Source organism: Gopherus flavomarginatus, chromosome 14 (assembly GCF_025201925.1).
Source record: "Gopherus flavomarginatus isolate rGopFla2 chromosome 14, rGopFla2.mat.asm, whole genome shotgun sequence".
Taxonomy (NCBI): Eukaryota; Metazoa; Chordata; order Testudines; family Testudinidae; genus Gopherus; species Gopherus flavomarginatus.
The window spans coordinates 2,208,620-2,220,825 of record NC_066630.1 but is presented as its reverse complement, the minus strand read 5'-3'; positions in this window follow the sequence as shown (position 1 = coordinate 2,220,825).

The following is a 12,206-nucleotide window of genomic DNA, read 5'->3' as shown; positions in this document are numbered from 1 at the left end:
ATGTGCAAATACTGAACTGTGTAATCCTGAAAAGACAAGTGATTGAAATGTGTTACCATGATGTAGCAGCAAGAGGCATTCATTCTATACTCTCTTACCAATGTCCAGAATCTTAAAAGCCCTAATATACAGGGGCGGCTCCAGGCCCCAGCACACCAAGCGCGTGCTTTGGGCGGCAAACCGCGGGGGGCGCTCTGCCGGCACCACAAGGGCGGCAGGCAGGCTGCCCTCGGCGGCTTGCCTGCGGAGGGTCCGCTGGTCCTGCGGCTTCGGTCCCGCTGGTCCCGCGGCCCCTGCCTGTCATGCTTGGGGCAGCAAAATTCCTAGAGCCACCCCTGCTAATATAACCTCATTCTTTAGTCCTTAGAATACTGTGCAGTTCCAAGCAGAGGACACCAGGAAACTGGATATTAAGGATGGCAGGGGTGAGACTATATAAGGGAGGGCCTGGCAACTGGGAGCTTGGTCTTGTGTGGGGTTTAATATGGCAGTTGGCAGAATAGACAAGATAACTTGCTGCTGGGAAGGACTTTGGCCTGAAGCCATGTGGTACCAGCTGAAGCTGTGGTCCTTCCCTACAAGCTAATTTTCATGAAGCTGGGTCAATATACATCCAGTGGGAGCCTGGAGGCTGAAGGAAATGAGTTTGGAGATTCAGTAAGTGGTGCTGTTTCTGCAGTCCTGATAGGGAGGGATAGTGGTAGGGAGCTCTGTGTTGATGAAGATGTTCTTCCACTGAGATGTAAAACTAACCCCTGACCACTTCTTGTCAAGAAGGGTCCCGTGGTCCTGTTAACAATAATGCCTAACTTTCTTGTGAGGACCTTAAAGCGCTTTACAGACATTCATTCACTCAACATGCTGTGAGGAGGTAAGTGTTATTGGGGCAGTGAGAGGCAAAAGGAAGAGTGGAGCACAGGGCTATCTAAGGAAGGCATGTAGAGAGAGCCACTGAGTCTCAATGCCTGGTGAGCAACTGAGGTCAACCTTCCCACAAGAGGGGTAGAGACAGGAATATTGATACTTGTTATGCCTGTCCACTGGCAGCCTCCCCACTACCACTGGATGTGCTTTGTTGACTTTTTCAGCTAGTTATTTTTTGTTTTTGTTTGGGGGACTTGAAGCTTTACAATCTAATCCTCAGTAGGGCTTGGCCTTGGTGTGATTACAGGAAGGGAAGAGGGCTTCAGCCTGTGTGGGGTAAGAGGGATCGCCTGCCCCCCCTACTTTCAGCTGACTGTTAATGAGCCAGAGAGAACAGCACAGCAGGAGTACTCAGCTGGGGTCCCCTCCTCTCCTTGCTCAAGGATCGCTGCCAAAAGGCAGGTGTGATGATGCTTCCAGCCACTGGGGGCTGCTCGGCAGATGCGGGCCTTGAGCTTATTTTGGAGAGTCTCCATAGCTCTGGAGAACCCCTGATGGTCTTCCACTGCCATGGAGAATGGGTCAGGCTAGACAAACCAGATTCAGTGCTGAGTATTTGTTTAGCTGGTTTGGCACTGTTCCCTGAGCTGGAGGAGTCTTGCAGGTCAGATACAATGGGGACAAGCAACTTGACTTGCTTGAAAAGGGAGGGGAAAGGAGTGGGTAGAGGGAGCAGAGGTGGGAAGGAGAGTTGGCAATTTCAAGGGAGAGAGAGGAACATGGGTAGGAAGTGGGGAATTGGGGCCAGGGGCTGAAAAGGTATAAGGAATGCAGGGCGCGTTAGAGGACCAGAGAAGGCTTCTCTGCCTTTCTCTTTTGGAGTGGGATAAGGGTGATAGAGAAGGGAAGAGAGGGGAATAAAGGTAAGTTTAGAGACAAATATAAATGTAGGCTCTAGACCTACAGGCTGTTCCTCATATGCACCCCTGGCACCTGTACATTTCCATTTCAGTGTGTTTTCACTTCAGCATTCAGTCTCAAATCACTAAAGAAAAAACAATGACATGAACAGATGGGGAGGAAAAGATACGAAAGGAAACCAAAGAGATTCACAGGTGAAAATATAACAGAAAAGAGTTGAGATGGATGAGAACAGGGAAATGGAAAGTGAACAATATTGGGGTGGCTACATTCTATAGAGGGAAACAAAGGAGAAAAACGGCAAACATGGTAATTCTGCGTTTTGGTTAATTGAAGGCAATTGCATCATTTTCAGTATAGTTGGTGAAACAAGGGCCACTTTATGCACATTGAAGGAAGTGGTGCAGGCCATGAGTCAGAGCTTTCACGTTGAAAACAAAACTGCGTCAGGTGTATGATGATGCCTTTGGGTTTAAAATAAGAAAAGATAAAAAGGTTTTTACATAAGAAACCTCTTCATAGGTGTGTGCTAAACAAATACATATTTGGGGCTTGAATTTCAAATAGGCCCTTCCTATTAGTAGGTGCAGCCTTTTGCTTTTAGTTACCTGCGTGGCCACTGCATAGGATTGTGCACACAAATGTTAGCGTATAACTACCTGTCTGTTTGACAATGTGGGCCCATCCAGTAGGCAGACATATAAATGCAACCATTTCTGCTGTCAGTCAGTTGTGACACGATTAATTAAGGGCAGATCTAAGTGTAAGTCCAAAAGTGAAGGAGTGGTATGAAAATTAGGCCCATTGTATATGCAGCTCTCTTGTGATCGTTTTCAGTAGTGTGCTAATTTAACCAATACTTTTTATAGTTTTAGCACATTTTTGCTTTTCAGGTTTAGATTAGACATTCATTCAAAATGCCTTTTCTGCATAAGTTGATTGAAAGATCAATGTGGCTAAATGAATTAAAATCCTTTTTGTTTTATGAAAATTTTTATAACATGGTAACTTTCATGGCTATTTTGTTGCAAATTAAAGGTTAAATCTCTGACTTTTTGATGAGACCTGTGAGAGTTGCTAGCTGTCTGTCCATTTTTCAGATGCGGTTGTGCTATTTTCCTACCCTTGATTGACCAACATACCTGTGCTTGTCCCTACAGCTGATGTGACACCTTTATCAGATGCTGGGAAGAGACTGGGCATGGGAGAGCAGAGTTATTTCTCATCCTTGTCTGTGAGTGTGAGCTATGGTGGTGAGAAATATTACATAGGCATTTCTTGATGAATCAGATTCTTGGTCCATGTAGTTCAATATCCAATCTCTGATGGTGACTGGAATCAGTGCTTCAGAGGAAGGTGCAAAGAACTTTATATTAGGCAGTTGTGGGATAATTTGCCCCCACATACGATCTCCTAATTTCTTATAGTTAGTTTGGTTTAAACCCTGAAGTTTAAGTGTTAGTGTCTCTTCAGAAATTGTTAACACTGTTATCTATATAAATGTCCAGTCCCTTTTTAAATTTTCCTAAATTCTTGGCCTCAGCAACATCCTGTGGCAATGAGTTCCACAGTTTATATATTATGTGAAAAAAGGATTTCTTTTGATTTGATTTGAATGTTACCTTTTAATTTCATGGACAGAGAGACCAGAAACCCCAATCTACCTTCTGTAGACCATTCATTATTTTATACATTTTTATCATGTCCCTTCTTATTCATCTCCTTTCTAAATTAAACAATCGCAGTCTTTTCAATCTTTCTTCAGATGAGAGATTTTCCATCTCCCTAATCATTCTTGATGCTCTGTTTTGAACCCACTCTAATTCTGCAATATCCTTTTTGAGGTGGGGTGACCAATAACATTAGATGGGGCTGTATCATTGATTTATATAAAACACACTGCAATATTTTTCATATTGTTCTGCACCTTGTCCTTCATGCATCCTAACATCTTGTTTACTTTTTTTAATACTGCTGACCATTGAACCAAGGTCCACAATGATGCCAAGGTTCTTTCCTGAGTTAAGATAGTTTAAAACTTTGTAAGATATGTGAGTATTTAAATTTTCCCTTCCAATATGCACTACTTTGTATTTACTGATATTCATCTTTGTTTTCCGTTTCCCTTACTTGGCCAGATTCCTCCAAAGCTCCTCACAGACCCCTCTGGTCTTAACAAACCTAAGTAACTTTGTGTCACTTTCAGATTTTGCTATCTCATTACTCACTCTGTTTTCCAGATCACTAATAAATATAATCTATTGACAACACAGAATGGAAATGGTACAGCACCTTGAGACATCCTGCTGTAAACCTTTTGCTGTGGTGAAAATTGGCCATTTAATTCTGCCCTTTGTTCTTGTTTTTTAGCCAGTTTTTCATCCAGGACAATAGTTTGCCTCTCACCATATGACTGCTTAGCTTCTTTAGTAGCCTCATGTGAGGAACCTTGTCAAAGGCCCTTTGAAAAATCTAAATAAATTATGTCCGCTGATTCTTCTTTATCCACAATTTTATTGACATGTTCAAAGAACTTTAATAGATTAGAGAAACTATACTGATTGGACTCTTTCAGTCTATTATAAGTCTATTTTTAATGATAGTTTCAATCAATTTACAATGTACAGATGCAATGGTTACTGGTCGATAATTCCCATGATCACTCCTAGAGCATTTTTAAAATATAGATACAACTTTTGCTACCCTTCATCCCTCTGGTATAGTATCTGCTTTTAATGTGATGAAGAATGTTGACTAGAATTTTCTCCTCTATATTCAAAAGTATTTCTTCCAGGAAGTGCAAACATCCAATGGAATGGTTTTACCTTTGGATATGTCAGTTCGGATCACCTTAATTAAATGCTTACATGATACCTGCAGCCTCTTCATCTCTAGCTGCTTCACTTCTCAACTTGTTCCTTTCAAGTCTATTCAAAATGCTGTAGCTACAGTCCTCTTCCTTGGCTGTTGCTCATGGCTCTCCTGTCTTTGAAAACTCCACTGGTTTCCTCTTGCCTTCTGTTATGAAGTTCAGGTTTCTTATTCTGCTCCCCACATTACCAGCCCCATTGCATCTCCGCTGTCATTGGCTCTGCAAATGAACCCCAGTTCTGCTCTTCCTTCATCTTCTCCAGTTGCTGCCCTCTTTGGGCTGGTCTACACTACGGGGGAAAATCGATCTCAGATATGCAATTTCAGCTACGTGAATAACGTAGCTGAAGTCAAAGTATCTAAGATCGAATTACTCACCGTCCTCACAGTGCGGGATTGATGTCCGCGGCTCCCCATCTCGACTCCGCAACTCCGTTGGGGTTGGTGGAATTCTGGAATCGATATAAGCGCGTTCGGGGATCGACATATCGCGTCTAGATGAGACGCGATATATCGATTCCCAAGCAATCGATTGCTACCCGCCGATACGGCGGGTAGTGAAGACGTAGCCTTTGTGTCTTCTTTCATGTTGTTACCTAGGCCTGCACCTCCCTCCCCACTCCAGTGCTCCAGGAAGCTAATCTTTCTTCATTCAACCCCCTTTTTTAAACCCACTTCTCCCACAAGGCCCACAAATACTATTTCATGCCATTAAAATGCTGCCAGGAAGCCTTTAATGATAAAAAGCATTTTACTCACATGAGTAACATTTTGTGAGAGTTTTCAGGAATGGGGCTTTAGAGTGAAAACTCCTCAGGGCAGGTTGTGAGTCTTTGCTTTTTCTCTTCTCCAGCACTGAGTGCCATTTTGAATCTTGAAAAATAATCAGGCATCACTAACTGGTATTAGTGGGATTGCTCAGGGACTTAAAATGAGGCATGAGCTAAAGTATCATGCTGACCTGGAGCCTACATGATAAATACCGGTACTACTTTTACCAATGGCAACTGCATGGAGGTGGAAAAATCCCTGGTCAGAAATCCAGACCTATAATGTGGTGCATAAAGATGAGGATGCAGAAGAATTATATTACTTGCTATGCTCTTTAATTTCAAATGAACCATCACTGATTTTGGGTATGATAAGAAATGAATATTTGCTTTTAGGAAGGGAAATGGTTAAAATGTAATGTTCTTTTTCTATCTAAAGGGCCATGTTTAGCATTGACCGTACAGAAAATCTGGTAAAAAATCCCAGATTAATTGGTTAGGTAAAACTATTGGGCACTTTACAAATGAGATTTAAACTGAAGGAAAGTTTTTTTTAAAAAAACCAGCAAAATATTTTAGCAAATAAATCTTTTCAATTTGAATCACTTTAAACTAAAAATTGGTTGTATTTTTTTATGCCTCTCAACTGTGATTTTCCCCTCTTCTTGTCTGTCAGCCTGGCCTTCTCATTATTCTTATTTTTTGCATGTTTTACTTTGGAACATCCAGTTTAATTTTTCACACTTAATTCACTATGGCTAGTATGCACCTAATCGCTTCTGTTTCAGCTCTCCCACTTTTCTAATGCTTTATAATATTATCTGACACTTGCACCACAACGCCTTGCACTTACTGTTTGGCATTATGTCCCAAAAGATATTACTAAGGAGAAATTAAAAAACAACCTTTTAAAAAAATGCATGTTGGTCTATTGTTAGTATGCTTAATAATTGTGACTCCTTTATTGAGTCCTTTGTAGCGTTCTTATTTTTTTCCTTTGTACGGCCCAGAAATGCTTTTCAAGAGGGTATACTTGTAGTGTTTTTTTGTTTTTTTGTTTGTTTGTTTTAAATGGAGGGGGGAGAAGAGGGAGAGAGAGAGAAGAGAGAGAAATAGATTCCTTTGAGAGTGTGGTAGGACACATTCTTCCCTATATGCTGTTAACAGCATTAGTTCTGTGGTTTATAGGAAGAGATATGTAGGAGAAAAGTAAAAAGAATAGAAAAAAATACACTTTTGCTTTTCCAGATAAGTAACATAGTGTCTTTTTTCCATGCTGTTTGCCTTTGGTTTCTGTGCTCCCATCCACAGCTGCATTGTTTCCCATTTCGAAGAATAATGTTTTGGGTTTTGCATGAGGCTGGAAAGCCAGTGTATCAATCACAGTTTGTGGTGTTAGTAGTTTTCCATTCTCAGTGGAACTTAAAACACAATTGGAAATGGCATTTTCTGAATCCAGGGAATGCTTGCCTTTTGCCTCTGCCCCTGTCTTCCTATTCTTGTTCCCCAGTCAAGTGATTCAACAAGTTACAACCAATAACATGATTTAAAAAAAATCAGAATACTATACACTCAGTGACAAGCTATAAAGGGAGACAGAAAAGGAGATGCCAAGCTGCTTTCCTTACCTGCTGTCAGATTTATCCACTAAAGACAAAACATAGTCATCATCATTAATGGTCTTTACTGGGGAAGTCAGTTGTTTTCTGTTTCCTTAAAATCTGCCCAGATCTCTCTGGAGAGCTTTTTAGACGCCCCTGTCTGGATTGTTCTTTGTTTGCTTGACTTTATTTGGTTGTTTTCACTGAGGTAGGAATGTCTTCAACTTGTCTTGGTGATTCTCGTTTGCAGTTTGAAAGGGAAGGGGATAGGCATTTATGGATAGCTTTCTTTTCTGCCTTTGAGAATAACAGATGTATACTTCAGGTTTGATCAAATGAGTAGCTGGGGTGGGGCAGGACCTGAGTAGTCCCTCTTTGAAAATCTGGATCCACCCTGCTCCCTGGAAAGTATGTGTTAATTTCAAAATAAACAATATCTTGCAATCCAGAATGTGCATTTTAAAATGTAGAAACCTTCCTAATTCTCCCTGTACTGTAAATCTTTGAAGTGTCTGGTGCAAGCTCTTGAGTCCCAATATCTGATTCTTTAAATTAGCCCCTTTTGTCAGGTTGTTCTGCGGTGCTATATTGCCTTGCTCTGATTTGTTTGAAACAGTAGAATGGTGTAAAAGGGTTTGTAATAGAAAGGAAAATGTGATTTGTAATCATGGAAAATATGTATATATTCACATTTTCCAAAACAACACAATTTGAAACTAAAATAACTCATCTGCAGAATTGTAGCTGAGCAGCAAAATCTTTCTATAAATATACTATTTTTCACTTGTTTTTTGCAAATAAAATCTCTGCCACTAATGTTTTCCATCATAAAAAGCAAACAGCAAGTTTTAGCACAACCCTATTTAACACACTTTTAAATTGGACCTTCCTCTTGTCCTTGTTTTCTACTTCTGCATTTTAGAAATTGAAATTTTTTTGGTGTCTTAGTTTTATTTTTGCACATTCAGTTCTTTCTGCACAATAAACTAGTCAAAAGATCTCTGCTCTCAATTTCTCTTGGATTAGAAATATCTGGCAGATTTTTAAATCGACTGAAGCTTCATTAGTATCTTTGTCCCTGTGTGTATTTATTTTATTGTAAATCGCCTTGTTTCCCAAGAGGTGCACCAGATCAACATACACAGTCAAGGGATTATGAATTTGGATTTATGTAAAATATTAGGCCCCCTATCCAGAAAGAGACACGTCACAATGCTAAATTATAAAAATAGATTCTTATAGAATAATATCTAAGACTACATCAGTGATCCAGGAATGTATTGCAGAGGGTCAAGTCCTGGACCTAGCACACATCTCCAGGTAAATGATTTGAAAACTGAAGAAGGGGATCATGGTGGGGATGAAATCCTGCCTATCAGCCTTGGGATTATAGTAGCCACTGTGTCATTTTGCTAAACTCTTCCCCTTCCATGGAGGAGGTTTGGTTGCTGATTTAGTTGGGGTTGGTCCTGTGTTGAGCAGGAGGTTGGACTAGATACCTCCTGAGGTCTCTTCCAACTCTAATCTTCTATGATTCATATCATCTTAGACCTTAGTCTACCTGTGCACTACCCAAAACCTCTCCAGAGGAAGCCTCCATAGAGCTGTGCTCTGTAGTGGGCAGACTTCCTAGTTAGCTTCCAGCTTCCTGTCACCCCTTAGACCAGTGTTTCTCAAACTTTTGTACTGGTGACCTCTTTCACACAGCGAACCTATGAGTGCAATGCTTCTTATAAATTTAAAACCACTTCTTTTTGTATTTAACACTCTTATAAATGCTGGAGGCAAAGCCGGGTTTGGGGGTGGAGGCTGACAGCTCAGGACCCCCCACGTAATAACCTTGTGACCCCCTGAGGGATCACGACCCCCAATTTGAGAACTCCTGTCTTAGACAGACTGACACTGAGCAGAGCCCCACAGGAAATACTCCAAAGGCACTGGTACAAGGTATTGTCCTAATGGCTGCTAAATGGGGATAGATGAGGGCTTAGGGTTTTTTGTTCCCTAATTTCATCTTCATCTAGGCATCCTAAAGGGAACATCATTAATGAAGGATACTTGAAACAGTATTAGACTTTGCATGTCAATCCATTCACATTTTACTTTTTTCATACTCTTGTTCTGTTATCTGGTTATTTCTGGCTGTTTTAATGAGGCTGGATCCCTCTTAGCCACCTTTTGTTCCTCACTTCAACCGGCAGTGGAGTCGTAAGCCTAAATGTTGACATTACATTCGTTTTCATATTAGCAGACTGTTCTGAGTCTATTGCAGGATCAAGTGAAAGGAGAACAGGAGCTTTGAGAGAGAACAGCACAAACATTTGAGCTCCTACCAAAGGCAATACAAAAAATGACTATCCAAGTAAAATTATCTCAGGAAGAAATGGGTTTTTCCAACGTTTGCTCCAGTGTGAAAGTCTTTAAGGCTGGCAAAGCTAATACTATAGTCAAAAGACGTGTGGTTATACTGATAAATCCACTAGTGGGTGCTGTAGTGCTTCCAACACTATTGGGAATGGCTATTTTGATCAGAGGCATCGTATAATATACAATATAGAGAACAGTGAATTTTCCTTTATAGCTATAGTTCTGACTAGAGACACTGAGAAAACATGCTGTGGAGTGCAACATTTGGAATTATTTCATAAGATTTTCAAAGAGATCAATTTTGTAATTATAGCTATTAAATGAATTTCACTACAAATTAGATGTGTGCGTATTTGTATTGTCATATTTGTCTTTGTTTTACAAATAGATATTTCAAATAGATAATCACAAAACGAAAGGCGCTCAGCAACAGCTCAAATTAACAATATTTATTGGGAGAAAAACCTGCCTTTTTCTGTTGAGGAGCAATGTGAAATGTGCTTGGTTTGTGTAATTTTGAGTCTGAGGTAGAGCTGCTGAGGATAAAATGTCTATTTGATATTTAGGGAAGGATCTGATGTTTTAATAAGGGAATCCTCTGTGTCTCTCATCCATCATTCGTCATCCTCATCCATCCAAACACCACTGTAAATTTGTCAGAGCCTTTTCCATATTCAATACGTGTATAAATAATGGCCATTGTGACTTGAGAAAAGGAAATGTGCATTTTCTACTTCTGTCCTATCTCCAGTCACAGGCTTGGCAATGTTTAGCAGTTTTTGTTTTCAGCTGCTCACACTTGGAGCCATATAATATAACTGCCAGGGCAAAAGTACATTCCAGCGCTGCCCTTTACTGTAGTTACCAGTTACCAGAATGACGTTAGTTTGGGGGCTTTTCGATAATAGATTAAATAGTTTCTGCTCCATTAATATGTGCTTTTATCATAGCTCATCATTTCTTCCTTCTTCTCTGTGCTATCTTAGGGATTATGCAGCTTCTCTGCAATATTCTGAAACTAATCAAAGCAAGCAAAACCTCATGCCATATTATCCATCACTGGAGGAGAATGATTTCTGCAGCCCAGACAGCTTTGTGCTGCTGTTGTGTCTACTGGCTGCACTAGAATTTTATTAACTAGAAATTTGATTTTTCTCAAAATTCACAATTTTTTGTTAAATATTCACAAACAGTGAATTTTTAGCTGTGATACATAATCTAGCTCTACTAAGAATGCTGTTTCTCCAGTTTAAATACGGAACTGAGTAAGCCATAATGTCTGCTTTTTTTCTTTGAATTTTTGCTCAGCTGAACAGCTGCCGGGTGCTAATGCAGTTGGGTTGAAGAAGCTCTTTATGCACTGAGATATGTAAAAACTTAAAGGATGCTTATCCATACTGTTTTATATTTAATCTATTATATAATCAGGCTCTACAAATAATTTCTTTCAATAAATTAGTAACCATAGTACAGATTGCAGACACTTAGTTTGATTGAAAGTAATAAAGGGAGATTATCCATAGAGTTGGTTGAGTGACGGTTCTGACTTTGACCCACTGCCCAGTGAGATAAGAATTAATCTTATAAACCTCTCCACACTTCCACCCTCTCTGATCCTCTGAACAACATTGCAGGGTTGCATTAGCTCCCCTTTGTTCTAAGTGCAGTTACAGCTAAAGACTGGTTCTGTAGGTATTAAAATGTCCAACCCATCTGGTACATGTGAATACTACAAAATACCCCTGAGTAACTTAGCATTTCAGTCCCCCTGGTACCTAAAACGTGTGGCAGACATTTGGTCCCAAAACAGAAATACTCCAAAATAAGTACTTGGCCTTGTGGCACCCAGTTGTTCTTACCAGCCTTAACAGCAACACCACAGTGTCTAGTAAACACCTCATAAGCACAAGAAAAAGGAGCATGTACAGGAGAAAAAAGAGAGCAATTACTTGTGCGGTGGACTTTTTCCCTGTTTCTTTAAGGGATCTTACTTTTTCATCCCCATAACTGGCTCTAAATCCATGATGTGTTACTTATTCTGGATTAACAGCACTTGATTTACAGATGGGCATATTTAACCACAGCTGTTTTAGTTTGTATTTGACAGTTTTTCAGCTGGGAGATTTTCCCATGAAGGATATTGCTAAAAGAAAAAAAATGTAGGGTGTGTGAAGGTGGCCACTTATCTTGCAGAAATTGAATAGAAACTATAGATAGCTCTGATCTGAAGGTACAAGTTACAACAACTTCCTTGCTGTCTAAGCACAGTGTGTGGAAGTAAGGAATAGATTGGGGAGGAAGTAGATGACTCAAGGACTCCAAAGTGATTTCCTTCTCACTCCTAGTCTCATCTTCTTGAGCTTTGACTTCATTTTACAACCTTGCCTGACCATGCTCTTTGTTCTCGTACATTTTACTAGAGGGAGAAGGTGTTTCTTCTCTAAATGGCATTTTAATACTTATGTCCACAATGATTTATGATCCTGCCATTAACTCATACTATGCAGCATTTGGTGACAACCACTCTGTAATGATATTGAACTTAGTTGCCACACTCATAGCATCTTTGGTGTTGAGCCTCCTGAACCTCTGTCTGTTTGGATGGATAGACAGTGCCTGAAAATAAGTGAAACTGAACTTTTCTGGGCTTTTGGGGAGGGGTTATACTCACAATGAAATGGTTTGTAATATGACCAATGGGTATTTTTAACAAACACTGAAAGATTACTGGATGTAATGTGGAGTTGGCTACTACATGGGTCAGCACTGCAGGTTAAATTACAGCACTAGTAAGAGTCTGCAGGAGAGTGAG